General features: G+C 36.1%; 2 long non-coding RNA genes across 4 annotated transcripts in view; one reads left to right on the forward strand and one right to left on the reverse strand.

Annotated features, from left to right (window-relative positions):
• Positions 1-3,045, reverse strand: part of LOC148730164 (uncharacterized) — an 8,514-nt gene extending 5,469 nt beyond the window's left edge. The window contains exons 1-2 of one of the 3 annotated variants that reach the window (XR_016001702.1): positions 2,475-3,045; positions 1,361-1,466 (exon numbers count right to left, since the gene is read on the reverse strand). This is a non-coding gene — a long non-coding RNA (uncharacterized LOC148730164). The remainder of the gene's footprint in view (positions 1-1,360; positions 1,467-2,474) is intronic. The other 2 variants (XR_016001703.1, XR_016001701.1) reach the window with 2 other exon arrangements.
• Positions 3,046-5,887: 2,842 nt separating this feature from the next.
• On the forward strand, positions 5,888-7,890 carry LOC148730165 (uncharacterized). Its single transcript, XR_016001784.1, has 2 exons — positions 5,888-6,328; positions 7,161-7,890. It is a non-coding gene; the product is annotated as an uncharacterized LOC148730165 (long non-coding RNA).
• The last annotated feature ends 7,382 nt before the right edge of the window (positions 7,891-15,272 follow it).

Genomic DNA, 15,272 nt, shown 5'->3' on the forward strand with positions numbered 1-15,272 from the left:
TCAAGTTGATGACGTCACTCACAAACCTGCTTAAACGACCACCTGTCATTAACGACCACTTTTGCGTGACATTTGGGGTGGTCGCAAAACTCAGGTTTCACTGTATTAGGAATCATTTTGTGCGCCTAATCATGTAAAGAAAAAAAGGCGCGGAAACTGCTGCGATTGCGCGCGCGCACAAAATGTCTCAACTCGAAAGAAAAAACACAATCATGACATTAAGGGAAATTATTTGATCATCAATAACGTTATTCCGAGACAATTTTAACATCTAAGTCAAAATACAAACTGAGAAAATAGATAAGAGTGGTGAATTTTTCCTCTTCTTCAACTAACTTGAAGCACGCCAAAATGGTCTCAGCCTATGTTAGCTCAATATCAGTAGGATAAAGAAAACAAAGAGCAGAAATGCAGGCTTTACTTTTTTCTTTGGATTTTAACAAAGTTCGAAAAAAGTTAAAAGGTTCCAAATAGTTTGGCACTCTATGAAGGTTTTGACGATACAATTTTGACTAGAATGCACTGAAAACTGACAAAACTTGAACACAATTAGAACTGGTTTTGTGAACCTGGTTTTCCTAATGGACTTTGGGCAATTGTTATGCTAATTTCTTAGATTGCTTGGGTCAGGTCTTTATCTATGATCCATGTAAAACGCGAGGGCGATTTTTTGGGCTAATTTTTCCGTCATAAAGAGTCGACTTATACACAGATAAATATGGTGATACTTCAAGGATAAATGTAGAGCATGGCAATCAATGAAATAATCAGTGTCTAATTATGAACTAGCTCTTTGTCAGTGACAAGTTTGCAAAATTAATATTGGAGAAGGGTACATTACTTCATACAACAGTTACTGCGAAACCATCATACTGAAAAATATGGCGACTGCTACCCTCAACCAGACCTCTAAGAAGGAAAGAAAATCCTGGAACCACTCATAAAAACAAGTAGTAAAGGTCTGAAAAATTTAAACCTTGCATATGTTGTTGTTTTGTGAAATATTGCTTTCTACATGCATTGTGCCTTAGCCTAAGAGTAATGGTAAAATGTACAGGTGCCATCTTTGTCTGTCAGTGAATTGAATCTATTGGGTGAACACCAGAAAAATTTAATAATATTGATACAAGTAAAATGAGGGTTTCGTATAGGTATGCTGTGGTTCAGTTTCATCCTTAGTTTAATTATTTTACTTTTAATAGAGGCCAAATTGATTGTGACACATCATCTCATCATAACTTACACTCTGGGAGCTATATTTTATCTTTCTTTACACAAAATTCATTTTCATTCATATCATTGACAAAACCAAAGGAAAATTATGCTTACACCAAGGAAAAAAAATAATCACAACATTTACCTTTTTATAACTAGTGCACAATTTGCCAAGGAAATGTTTACAATGGAGCTTACCACCTCATTGGCACTTCTGTTTACTTTGATTTGCTGCTGGTTCTCATCCATGCCTGTATGTATGAAATTAAGTATTAGGGTGAAAAGATTAGTATTTTCTTTGCAAAGATAGTTGTAGCAAGTGTCTCCACTAATATATGGATCACCAAAGGCTCACAATGAAAGCAACCAAGACCAAGTTCTTGCTAACACATGTAGGAGCAATAATTGCTAATAATAGGCAATAGTCTGTACTGAATTAAGTATTCAATTGTGCACGAATTAGTATTTATTTCATTTCAATATTTGAAACACATAGTTGAAAAAGTATGCAAAGTGTGGAAACATATATATATTGTCATATTCCTTATGATTTAGTTCAAAGGGCTTTATTCTAAATAGATCAAAAGAAAGCAAGTGGCATACCTCAGCCACTGATTTAAATGGAAAAGCACATATTAATAAGTGAAGAGTAATTTTGCTGCAAATCTGTCCTCTTCTGGGCGAGCAAAGAGAATGATTTAATGCATTGTAACCCAACTGTTTCTTGCTGGAGAGCATGGGAGAGAGCACCCTATCCTTTATAAAAGATACCAGATCTTCATCATACGTGTCAACAGTTTGTGAGTTAACTTTCCAGGATATGTGATGTTTGACATCAACCATACCAGAGGTTGAATTTTTGCGTAGTCCCATACAATTACAATGAATACGTGTCTTCAATTGTATCCATAATAACCATCAATGTAGACAATATGAGATTGCTACATGTAACGTAATAATAATTACGAGGCTGGAAGAAAATCACAAATTTTCGGTCATTGAAAAAACACCGAGACCTGTCTCGTTTTTTAATTATGTATCATCTAGTTTTCCATGTCCCAAGCAAAATAATAATAAAAAAAATCAGCCCTCGACACAGAAGGATTCAATGAATCCTGGTTAGTAGTTACTCGGACGCTTTATCATGCAGCCACACGAAATCGACAGTATTTTAAGCCCGAAACTTGAACGCGATCTTTGAAGAATGGTTGTAATATTTAATTTAACAAAAATACTAGCATGAAGTGCTGAACCCTTACCTTAACGAGCTAGTTCCGACAGAAAAGCACAACTTCGATCACCAACGCACTCCAAACTTGAAAACACTGTCCGGCTGCCGGACATAAGAGACACAGCGAAACTAATAAGGGAATCGAAGCCACGAGGCAACGTCAATTTCTCGTCTTCCTAAGCTTTCCAACGTATCGAAGAAAATTTCGCCAATAATTCGCACTTAAAAACGCAACCAAAATCTTAATCTTACAACAATCCGAAGTGTCCCAAACGACACCAAGGATCATTCGCTCCGACGAAGGCCTAACGCAGCTTTTATAATCGTAACGGTGGCCAATTTACCATTTCAACTTTGTTGATATATTCAAATTATTTCGTTATCCCCACCGACGCAGCCCCAAACAGTTTCTTTAGAAACTATCAGCCTTTAGAGACCGAGAATAGCTCATGAAACAATGATATCCCGTGAAATTCTTCACCTTCGAGCGCGGAAATCTTAACGATCTTCTTACAATTTTGCATTGCATCCCTCCCCTAGTTGGGAAGTGACAAGCAAGAGACACGTTCACAAGGCCTTTTGATTGGAAGAAGTAAAACCGCATTCTATTGGTTATTAGTTGTGATGACATAACTGCAACGGAAGACTCACTGCAACGCTAAACATACTCACTTGACTACTATACTTGTAGAACTGAAATGTTCTCCCACTAAATCCCACGTGGGATTTGAACTCTTTCTGATATAAATTTCTCTTTTGTTCCAATAAATTTGGAATAATTGGCAATCACGTGAGTGAAAGCGATCGATTATCTGATAATTATGGTGGCCGAGAACTGCCATTAAACATATTCAAATTTATAGAAATTATTTTTGTAATTTTTTTTTTAATTTCGATTTATTCCTCCTTTTTCTTTTTAAAATAAAAGCAAGTGAAAGTAAAATGTAAAATAGAAATAAAATGAAACCAAAGATGAATGAAATCAAATCAAAATTAAATACTACCCGGCCGAGCGCTGCCACTCGTTTTTTTTTTGTTTTTGTTTTTGTTTTTTTGTTGTCTTTTTTTTTGTTGTTTGTTTTTTTTTTTGCGGTCGGAAAAAAACAAATTTGTTCATGGCCGAACGCTGCCACATGCCACATGGCCTGGGGTGGGATGGGTGGGATATAGGGCGCACTTAATTTGGAGCCTCGCTCGCTCTGTTGTGCGACCCTCACACTCTGGTGAAAGTGATTAAATAAATAAATAAATAAATGCACTACCATCAAAAAGTTCACGAGAAGCAATTTCTGGGTCGAATAATTCATACCCATGTCATTGTATATCTAGCAGCATGAGTTTTTTGTCTGACTTTTCATAAGAAAAATGGGTTAGACTTTGAGCCTTCTGACCCATAACATCTGTTTCCTCGACACAACAATCACCAGTATTGTTTAAGGACTTGGTAAACTGTCCATTAATAAACTCCTCCACAGTCACAAATTCTATTTTATCCTCTTCGCCGTAGTATACCCCATTCACACCAAAGCCTAAACATGCTTTAAAGCTGTTCTGTTAAACATGGTTTAACACAACAGCTCCATAGAAGCTGCTCAAATCAATATTTGGTTGACTTCAAATGTGGCACATTGAAAATACAATTTAGCAATTGCTTGAATCTTGTGGAAAATTTAGTGCTTCAGTTCTCTGCTTCTGATTTTTATTCAGTTAAACCTGGTTTAACTAAACAAGTTTTCTGGTGTGAATGGGGTAGTAGATCTTTCTATACCTTAAAACCTCTCCAAATGCATCAATAGCATGTTTTTCAATGATGTTTTGTTTCAACTGGCGAGCAAAATTCCTTGCAAGAAGATGCATCTGAACCGCCTTTTGGGTGTGTTGTTGGACAGTTTGCCCAATGTCATTTTTTCCCTTCACAGCATCAGGAAGGTATCTTTTAATGACCCAGGTAGTCCCCTTGAGCTGTGGGTGCTTTGTGGTTGCTTTGTATGCAATGCGAAACCCACCGTGAGCAAACGGCTCTTTTTCTTCATTGAATTCGACAGTTATTATTATACAGCTCCTTTCCTTTAATTAATTTATGCGTTGTATCTCCTGCATCACGCTTCTTCCCTCTTTTCGCAGTCACTTCCTCTATTAACTTTTTCCACGCGGCATCCGCCATACTAAAATCTTGAAAGGCATACTACAAAGAATTCTGGATTTTTGTTTGGCAGCCCTCGGCCATGTGGCAGCGTTCGGCCACGAACAAATTTTCTGACCGCGAAAAAAAAAAAAAAAACTAGTGGCAGCGCTCGGCCGGGTAGTATTTAATTTTGATTCGATTTCATTTCTCTTTGGTTTCATTTTATTTCTATTTTACATTTTACTTTCACTTGCTTCTATTTTAAAAGGAAAAATGAGAAATAAATCGAAATTTAAAAAAAATAGCAAAAATAATTCCTATAAATTTGAATATGTTTAATGGCAGGTGTAGGCCACTATAGATAATTGCTTAAAGTTTTAAAAATAGAGGCATTGTAATGGACATCACGAGATGATCATGTGTCGTTGATTTGGATAACTTTAGGTTCGCCTTCGCGTTTCTGCCGAAGATTGTGGAACTTGATAACTTTTCTTCTGTTTATTGAGAATTTGGAAGCTCGACTCATCAGGGCCCTAAACTTCTAAGGCGGTAAGTTCCATCAATTCTTATAATGTCTCAAAAAAATCTGCAAGAAAGCCAGGACGATTTTGGCAAAAATACTTTCCATTGTTTAAAACAGTGGTCCTTTATGTTTGTCTGTTCAAACTTCGAATATTAAAACTGACAGATTCATCCTTTCAAAAAATCCTATATTTCGTTCTTTGTCAATTTAAAGGGCTTACTGTATTTTGCGAAACGAAACGAAACGAAACGAAACGAAACGAGTAAACCCGTACTGTATTTTGCGAAACCAGCTCTTCGAAGACTCTAGCGATATATAACTTATTTCTTCCGATTCGTAAACACAATTCGTAGATACAACTCGATTCAATGATGATTTATAAATAAAGACTTTGAGCCAAAAGGTCAGAAGTGCGCCGTTTCGCAAATTACAGATATGTAAATCTGTAATTTGCAAAACGAGCTCTTTGAAGACTCTAATAATATGTAACTTATTTCTTCCGATTCTATAACACTTTTCGTAGATACAACTCGATGCAGTGATGATTTTTTAATGAAGAGCTCGAGCCAAAAGGTCAGAAGTGCGCCGTTTCGCAAATTACAGATATGTAAATCTGTAATTTGCGAAACGAGCTCTTTGAAGACTCTAATGATATGTAACTTATTTCTTCCGATTCTACAACACTTTTCGTAGATACAACTCGATGCAGTGATTTTTTGAGTTATTTAAAAAAAAAAATAATAACTATATGTTAGCGTATAGATTGGTGTATTGTGGTGTAGTGTAATCTGATCAACGCAATTTGGTGTATCTCTAAGCAATCTGGTTGGCGCATCTTTTTTTCGGTGTATCTCAACGCAATGTGATTGGCCCAATTTTTTGGTGTATCACAAACCAATCAGATTGTAGTATTTTTCGATGACGCTCCAATCAGAGCGTTCTTGCTAATTTGTGGTTTGACAGGTCTTCAAACTTCAGCGAATCAACGCTTGAGTCGGAGAGAGCGGTTCGCGAATTAATTAAGGAAATGTATCAGTCGTGTTGAGAAAGTGGTGGAGTTGTGATCGTTGTACGACTATGCTTATTCTTCCTTCTGAAGGAGACTGAGTGGAACATAAGAAAAATTTTGAATCAAATATTACTTCAGATGTTGATAAGAGCAACTTGAGGATATTTCATTGCTATATATGAGTTAATCGGCGATTCCAATTTTGAATTTCGCTCAAGGAACGAGGTAAGATGACATCTACAAGAGTTTTAAGATCATCTATTCAGTGTAATGGCTCATGTCCTTCGTGAGGATTTTATCGCTATGATCTGTCTGGATTTGAAAGGTTGTCAGGGAACTTTTGCTACCGATTAGCGAGTTAAAACGTGCATTTTTTTTTTGTACCGCTCCTTCACTTACGACGTACACACCGTCAGCTGAAGGCCTAAGACGAATGTAGCGCTATAGCATGTTGTTTCGGAAAGGCTAGTTTTACTGACTCTGGTAAATCTTGCGCAAGATATTTGCGTAATTCATATTTGATTGATAATCTTTTTTTTGCCATATGGTTGTTCTTTTAGCAGCGGTTGAAACGACCACCAAGTTACATTTACTTTCTGCGTCGACTGCCATGTTACATATCCGTTTCTTTACTTCTGAAAGTCCTCCATGACTTAAATATTGTTTAAACGATACTTTCCCGTTACAGTTGCGTGTTACTTTTTACTCGCCAGTATGGATTAGATTTTCTTAGATGAAAAGCCATTTTCCAGTAAACAACGCAAATTTTATGACAAATCTACTTCAATGAAAAATATTTCACAAGGGACAGAATGATACGGTCGGTTAATTTTCCACGCAACTCTCACGTGCGTAGACGTTTTCTACCAATAAAATTCGCTTATAGCTACCCTGGACTTTACCCCATTGCGTGCCAATTTCCTGTAAACAACCTGCATTTTATCACGTATTTCGCAAGCAAAGGGCAAAGTCCAGATAGGCAACAACCAATCAAGTAGCCCACCTTATTATCCTTTGAAGAATGATACTTTCTCTTGGTTCAATCTACTTTCAATAGTTCGAAGAATGGAGACCGGAAAATATCTTTGTCCAGAGGCTGTAAGAGATAAAATAGAGCTTTCCACTGCAAAATTATATGGACGAGTGTTCTGAGACAACCATCTGTTACTGAACAGGAAGCTACACTGAGCCTATATTTGGGCCGGATTTGTGGATCAGCGGATTGAATTGAATTGGTTCGAATTGAGGGATTTGCTGTTTTAGCAAAATCGCTGTCGAGTGCTTTTCATGGTTTGTTAACGTGGAGAGTTATGGAGACTAAGATTTCGGAACAAGTTGATGCCATCCATGACAATTTGGAGTTACTAAAATCGCCGGAGGAAAGGCGGGATCACTCAATAAAATTTGCATTTGAACGCGATGACTTTATTTACCAGGATTTCTCTTGTTTACATCTAATAACTAACCTTTGAAGTTTTTTTGCCTCGGAACGATATGTCACAGAAGGCATTTTATAGACCTCAAGTTTTTTGACTGATTGAAATTAAAGGTATGTGGCAGTGACTTCCACAAGTTTTTTTTTAGTCAGAGAAGTACAATTGTTTTGTTCGCAATATTTATTTACGGATGGTGTCAATCGCCAATGTTTACATAAGATGGTTGTTTTAATTAATCGAATTAGACAATCGGCAAAAAATTTTTCTGTTCCCAAGGGTTGTTTTCATCAGTACGTTAACAATTGTAGTGATTCACAGTATTAGGTTTGTAATTTAAATAAATGTATTTAAGTTCACTCGAAAGATGAGTATAAACTGTAACAAGGTTATCGTTGATGCGCGGCCAGTACTTCCAAACACTCGATGCTAAAACTCAACCTCGTTCCCTGGATATGCCACCACACTACTTTACGCCAATTACAAACTGCACGCTATTGTGCATTTTCTTGCACAGGAAAAACCAAACAGAATTTCTGATTCTGGCCCTTAATGGTCAGAACAATAACTAGGACTTTGTCTCTGACGAAGGAACGGCAATAAGCACAATTTTAACCTACGAGCAGGTCGTTGTTTGGTCTCATCATGCAATTTTGGAGAGAGAGAGAGAGAGAGAGAGAGAGAGAGAGAGAGAGAGAGAGAGAGAGAGAGAGAGAGAGTGTGTGTGTTGCGTGACAAGTTCAAATTAGGGCTGTGGAGGGGAATGTAGGAAGCGTTGTACCGATGCAGTTTATTTTTGCCCACAATTATTCAGACACCAGCATCAGTTATATAGTGTCCTATTTCAACCTACGTATCTCACAAAAAATAACTCCTGCATGCGTAGCATGCCTATGTTTAATAAAAAGCTCGAGCCAAAAGGTCAGAAGTGCGCCGTTTCGCAAATTACAGATATGTAAATCTGTAATTTGCGAAACGAGCTCTTTGAAGACTCTAATGATATGTAACTAATTTCTTCCGATTCTATAACACTTTCCGTAGATACAACTCGATGCAGTGATGACTTTTTAATAAAGAGTTCGAGCCAAAAGGTCAGAAGTGCGCCGTTTCGCAAATAACATATATGTAAATCCGTAATTTGCGAAACGAGCTCTTTGAAGCCTCTAATAGCATTTGGTTAGTACCAGATAAAAACCAGGTCAAGATTGGAATTCTGCCCTTTGACATTGCTGTAGCATGTGTTAGAAACCTTGCGCGTACCGCAATGTATGTTTGTACATTTATTAAAATCTACAACAATTTTGTTATTTTTTACCGGCCGCCTAGTCCAGTTGATAGTTCATGAACAGAAAGCAATTTATCTTTAGGGACTTCTTTCCTGTCCGCTACCTTTTTTCAATTACCATATTAGTCTTTCCGAAACATTTCCATATCAGGCTACTAGTTATTTCTCATTCTTACGCAATAGAATGCGTGACACGTGTGAGATTTGGTGGGAAACTCGTTTCGCAAATTACAGATTTACATATCTGTAATTTGCGAAACGGCGCACTTCTGACCTTATGGCTCGAGCTCTTTATTACAAAATCATCACTGCATCGGGTTGTATCTACGAAAAGTGTTATAGCATCGGAAGAAATAAGTTACATATCATTAGAGTCTTCAAAGAGCTCGTTTCGCAAATTACAGATTTACATATCTGTAATTTGCGAAACGGCGCACTTCTGACCTTTTGGCTCCAAGTCTTTATTTATAAATAATCACTGCATCGAGTTGTATCTACGAATTGTGTTTACGAATCGGAAGAAATAAGTTATATATCGCTAGAGTCTTCGAAGAGCTGGTTTCGCAAAATACAGTACGGGTTTACTCGCTTCGTTTCGTTTCGTTTCGTTTCGCAAAATACAGTAAGCCATTTAAAGGGCAAAAGCTGATTTTTTTTTTAAAAAATAGACTGGGGAAAAGTAGAATTCGAGCTGTTTTTCTCTTAATCAATATGCTAACTGTTCTCTCGTTGCAACTTACTGCGTTGCAAATATATAGAAGATTCCATTTTTCGATTCAGTCGAAAAACTGTTGCATCCACAACACGGTAGAACCCCACTATAGTTAACTCGAACTGGATCCGACTTCCCTTGGATTTGAAGACGGTTAACGCAACAAATCAGTTTTACTTTTCCTTGGCTCAAACTTCGGTCAGAGTACAACACAGACTGCGGACTGCAGACTGCGGACTGCGGACTGCAGACTGCAGACTGCGGACTGCCCATTTTGCTGAACCAAGTTTCCCAAAAGCCCCCAAACTGATGGTAATACTATGCATCTTACTTTTGTTTAGATGTCGGCCATTTTGAATTGTGCTTTCGCGAATAGGTCTGGGACCGAGTAACTCTTTCAGCGTTCAAATTCTACATATGGCCTTAGTATTGTGTTTCGTGAGTCCTGACATGACATTATTTTACGGGTACAAACACTCTTTATTTCATCCTTAAGACTCCTTTTTAATATTTCACCCTCAGTCTGCATTTTACCCCTGGTCTGCAGTCTGCAGTCTGCATTTTACCCTCAGTCTGCATTTTACCCCCGGTCTGCAGTCCGCAGTCTGCGTTTTACACTGACTGCTCCAATTTACCCACTGCAAATAATGTCGTTCGATAAATGTCAAAGTGTCAGATCATAGCTGATTGACACGTCCCATCCTGTAATCGCGATTTTTATGAAAGTGGTAACGTGTATGTGACTGAACAGGACACACCTTGATGAACTATCTAGTTTGAACGATCCTATGCAACAAACTTAATGTACGAAAATTGAGCACGAATGGTATGTTCGAATTCATGATTCTTCATAAATTATCAAAAGGATGATTGAAATTCTAACACGAGTAAAGATAACTTGACCTCCTCTAGCTTGAACCGTTTTTTCGTTTCTTTTGGGAGCTTGAATTACCACAGCTCTATTGTAGATTGGTAACTTGAACAATAGGTATATGTATGAAATCACGCAGTTATTTAATTGATTCATCATTACTGACGTAAGTTACATGCTATGATGATTCGAGCAAAGAAATTGTAGACAAGATCTCACAAGTGAAAAAATTTATAAAAAGAAATATCAAATTACCGCCTGATACATATCAAATATGATAAATCGGATTAAAAAAACGATTCATGTAGTCTGAGGCCGACTATTATATCTGTTGGATCTCAAAACATTTTTCACAGATTATCCATCGCTGATTATGGCCTTGAGAGGGTCAGTGATGAGGAAATCGAAGAAAGGAACATTGAACCACTGTGTTATATTATGTGACGAGTTAAATTGCTCTTACAAACTTTTTCTTCTCTTTAAGCGTTTTTAGAAATTTCAATTGCCATCTTACGAAATTACTCTATAACTTGATAATTTACAGCATAATTATGCTTTCTGATTTACATTTGCCTTTTTCAATGGTGGGTCTCACAGAGATTAAGCTTAAAGTTGACCAAAGTTTTTTATGCAATATTGAAATACCAGGATATTCATTTTGCTTTCACTTACCCAGTCTTTCAAATGCTGGAGGAGTTGGCTTTTATTTTAAGGAGGATCAATTATTCACAACCAGACCTAATCTTACATTTTCAACTAATTATTTTTAGACACTTTGGGTAGAAATGCAAAATGGATCTCAACATAACATGTTAATGTAGTGTGATTTACCGGCATCCGCATGGTAACATGCAAAACTTTATGGATTTTCTTAACTCTACTAGCTATTAAAAAGATTGATAGGGCAAATAAATTCTGCATCATCTTAGGAGACTTTAATCTTGACCTGCTTAAACTAGATTCTCCCCCCCAATACAGATAATTTCTTAAGTACTTGGGCCCTTTGAATATCAACCACATATTTCACAACCTACTCGAATCACTGACCACTCCAAACTTTAATTGACAACATTTTGTTTAATTCTTGGGAACACCTCACCTTAAGTGGGAATATTATTTATGATCGTACTGATCATTTACCTAGTTTCCTTGTTATCAAAAAATTAACCTCTTTGCCTAACAAGGTTAAGGTCTACAAAAGAGATTATTCTAATTTTGATAAATCTGCTTTAATTTAAGACATCCATTCAGTTGATTGAGAAGGTGTGCTGCATGCCACTGCTAATCCCGATCCTAATAATATATTTAATTCTTTCTACACCAGCATCTCTGATATAGTTGATGTTCATATCCCTCTTATACAACTCTCTAAACGTGAATTGAGAATGAAATCTAAGCCATGGATAACCCCTGCTTTAGACGCTTTTAAAGGGTCTCAATCAATATGAAAAACAAACTTTTTAAAAAATACATTTCAACTATTTATAAGTCTGCTTATTATCGCACTAAATTCAAACTCTATACTGAGAAATAAAATTAATCACCTATGAAAAGTATCTAAAAAATATTATTATAATTACTATTTCTATACTAATATGACTGATTCTAAGAAAGTCTGGAAGGGGATAAGACAACTTATTAATCTTAAATCCAGATCTGGCTCTACTCCCACTAAATTACTTGTTGAAGATGTTGAAATTAATGCTTCAAAGTCTAATTGACAGATGCTTTTAACAGTTTTTTTGCTAATATTTTACGTAGTCTGACAAAGAAGATTCCTACTGTAAACAAATCGCCTCTTCAGTATCTTGCAGTTCCACCCAATGACAGTTTCTTTCTGTTCCCAACACCAACAGTTAAAATTGAAAATGAAATTACTAGGCTAAATGTCAATAAGTTTGCAGGACCTTACAGCATACCAGTTGCCATTTTAAAAATTACCAAACAAGCTATATCTACACTTCTAGAAATTATATTTAATGTCTCCTTTTCCACTGGAATTGTCTCAGATCTATTTAAAACAACTAAAGTTACCCCTGTTTTCAAAAAGGGTGAGCAAGCAAGTTTAAATAATTATCATCCCATTTCTACTCTCTCAATATTCAATAAACTGCGAGAAAAGCAAATGCACAAGAGAATATTAGATTTCTTGGACAAGAATAAATTAATTTATTGCCAGCAGTTTGGCTTCAGTGCAAATCACTCAACTGATCATGCTATTACATAAGTATCATTGACTTGTCATGTAATTGACTACCAGGAATTTTCTTGTGGTATATTCTTGGATTTCAGTAAAGCTTTTCATACTGTAAATCATAATATCTTGCTTGAAAAACTAGACTATTATGTGGAATTCGTGGAGTAACCAAAGACTGGTTCATCTCTCATCTTGCCAACAGATATCAATATGTTTCCTTGGGGTAAGCTAAGTCTGAACTGCAATCTGTCTCTTGTGGTGTTCCTCAAGGTTCAGTTCTGGGCCCCTCATTATTTCTTATCGCTATCAATGATTTTAGTAACTGCTCTGAAATTCTAGATTTTCATGTATTTGTAGATGATGCCAATCTATTTTATAAACATAAAAATCTTAAGATCCTTAAATCCAAAGTAAATAATGAACTAGTAAATATTCATACTTGGTTAAGTGCTAAGAAACTTTCACTTAATATTGACAAGTCAAATTTTATCATCTTTCATCCTCCACAAACAAAGTTACCCTTTCATGTCAACCTCCGTCTTTAAATGGAATGAACCTAAAGCAAGAGTCTTCAATAAAATATCTAAGTATTGTAATTGATTCTCATTTATCATGGAAAAGTTAACTAAGCTATATTGCTTTAAGATCAAGCGAAATATTGGGATTCTTTCTAAACCTCGTTATTATGTGAATTTAGACAATTTGATTAAACTATATTATGCTTTAATTAATATATCTCTTTTTAATCCATGGTTTAATCTCGTGGGGTAACACTAATATTCTTCGACTACCCAGCCTTTGTTTATCTTACAAAAGAGAGCAATGAGTGTGATAACTTTCTCTAATTTCCATGAGCATTAATTCTAGTCCAATATTTAAGCCCTTAAATATTGGTAAACTGCATGACCTTGTCTTCGTTAATACTGCAGCCTTTATGTATAAATTTTACAATAGACGCCTACCATCTGTGTTTGATACATTTTTCACTCAAGTAAATAAAAAACATAAGTACAAAACTAGAAGAGCCTCGAATTTGTCCTACCGGCTATACGTAAAGTAAGAACAAATTATGCAATATTTAATTTAAGGTTTAAGAGCCCCAAAGTATGGAACTCGATAAGAAAAAATTTGAAAACCTTATCAATCTCAAACTTCAAGGAGTCAGTAAAATGCGATCTAGTTAAAGACTATTAGCTACTTAATATGTACTTATTAGCAACTTATGTACTTATTAGCAGTGTATAGTTTTCCGATTTACTGTAATCTAGTCTCCTGTTCATTTCTGTAACCTTTTTAAGTGCTTCTTTATTTTGTGGTTTATAATTATATAGCTGTTACTATTTGCCATAGACATTGTGCTCTTCTTATATATTAGTGTTTAGTATTCATAAATAACTCTAACTATTTTAGACTTCCTTCATATCTTATAAACTCCGTTTCTCTTTTCTTTCTTCTTGTGTGTGTGTGTGCATTTGTGCTTCAATCTTCTTGCTGACCTGTATTTTAATTTTTATTTAATGCTGATGTTAACTAGCTGCCTGGCTCCGCTAGCCCCCATCGTTATTCCAGGCTGCTAGTACTCCAATTTTATTTCTAATAATTTCTTTAAATTTTATAACGTTTTTGCTTAGAGTAAGTATGAATGCGAGTACAAATAAAGATTATCCGTGAACTTGTGCAAATGACGTTTAGTTCAAATCTCTTTTTTCTTTTTCGATTCAAACTCGAACATTCTAGTGATGACAAAGAAACCTGAAATGTTACAGCTTACTCTCGTAAACTGGCAAACTCATCTCATGAGAAGCTAATCTGGATTTGTTTGAAACAAGAATTAGTGGGATTTTTAACTTTTTTTGTCTCGCTCCAGCTCCTTTTTTGTACTTAGCATCACACGCGCTGTGTCCCTATTTCATCCCTATCCACCTACGCTCGTACATTGCTGCAGATTTCTCTTTTGTGTTTCAATAAATTTGTATAGCTGGTAATCATGTGAGATAAAGCGATCTATTGTATGAACAATCTTCTCCTAATTACTTGACGTTGTGGAAATAGAAGCATCGTAGAGGACATCACGAGATGAACACGTCTCGCTGCTTTCGAAGTATTTGGTTCTCCTTCGCGTTTCCGTCGATGATTTCAGAGCTGAACCACTTTTCTTCTGTTCAGTAAAAATTAGGAGCTTGCCTCATAAGTTTTTGAAACTTCTTGGCCTCGGTATGCTTCATGAATTCTCATAAAGTGTTAAGAAATTCATCGAAGGGAACGTTCGAACAATTTTGACAACTTACCAATAATGTGGTAGTCTTCCTGCTCGTCTGTTCGATCCGAACTGCAAATGATAAAGCCAACAGATTTGTTGCTTTCTTAAAACTCTTCAGCATATTGTTCTTTACCAGCTGACCATACTGACTTTTTCGAAAAAAAAAGTATGGGACAAAAGTTAAGTTCATATCATACTGTTTTGCGTTGGATTTATTACGCTCACTGTTCTCAACTGATTGTCGGTTACCATGGAAGATTCCGTTTTTCGACGTTAGTATCGATAGTTCATACCGACGAGAGCATATTTTTCCGCTAATTTTTCAAAAAAAGCGGAAAAACTCATTATCACTTCATAACACTGTAGAAATAGGAAATCTTGACCCGAAATATAAACCCGGTGTCATTTCTT

The sequence above is a fragment of the Stylophora pistillata genome, chromosome 5 (assembly GCF_964205215.1).
Source record: "Stylophora pistillata chromosome 5, jaStyPist1.2, whole genome shotgun sequence".
NCBI classification, from domain to species: domain Eukaryota; kingdom Metazoa; phylum Cnidaria; class Anthozoa; order Scleractinia; family Pocilloporidae; genus Stylophora; species Stylophora pistillata.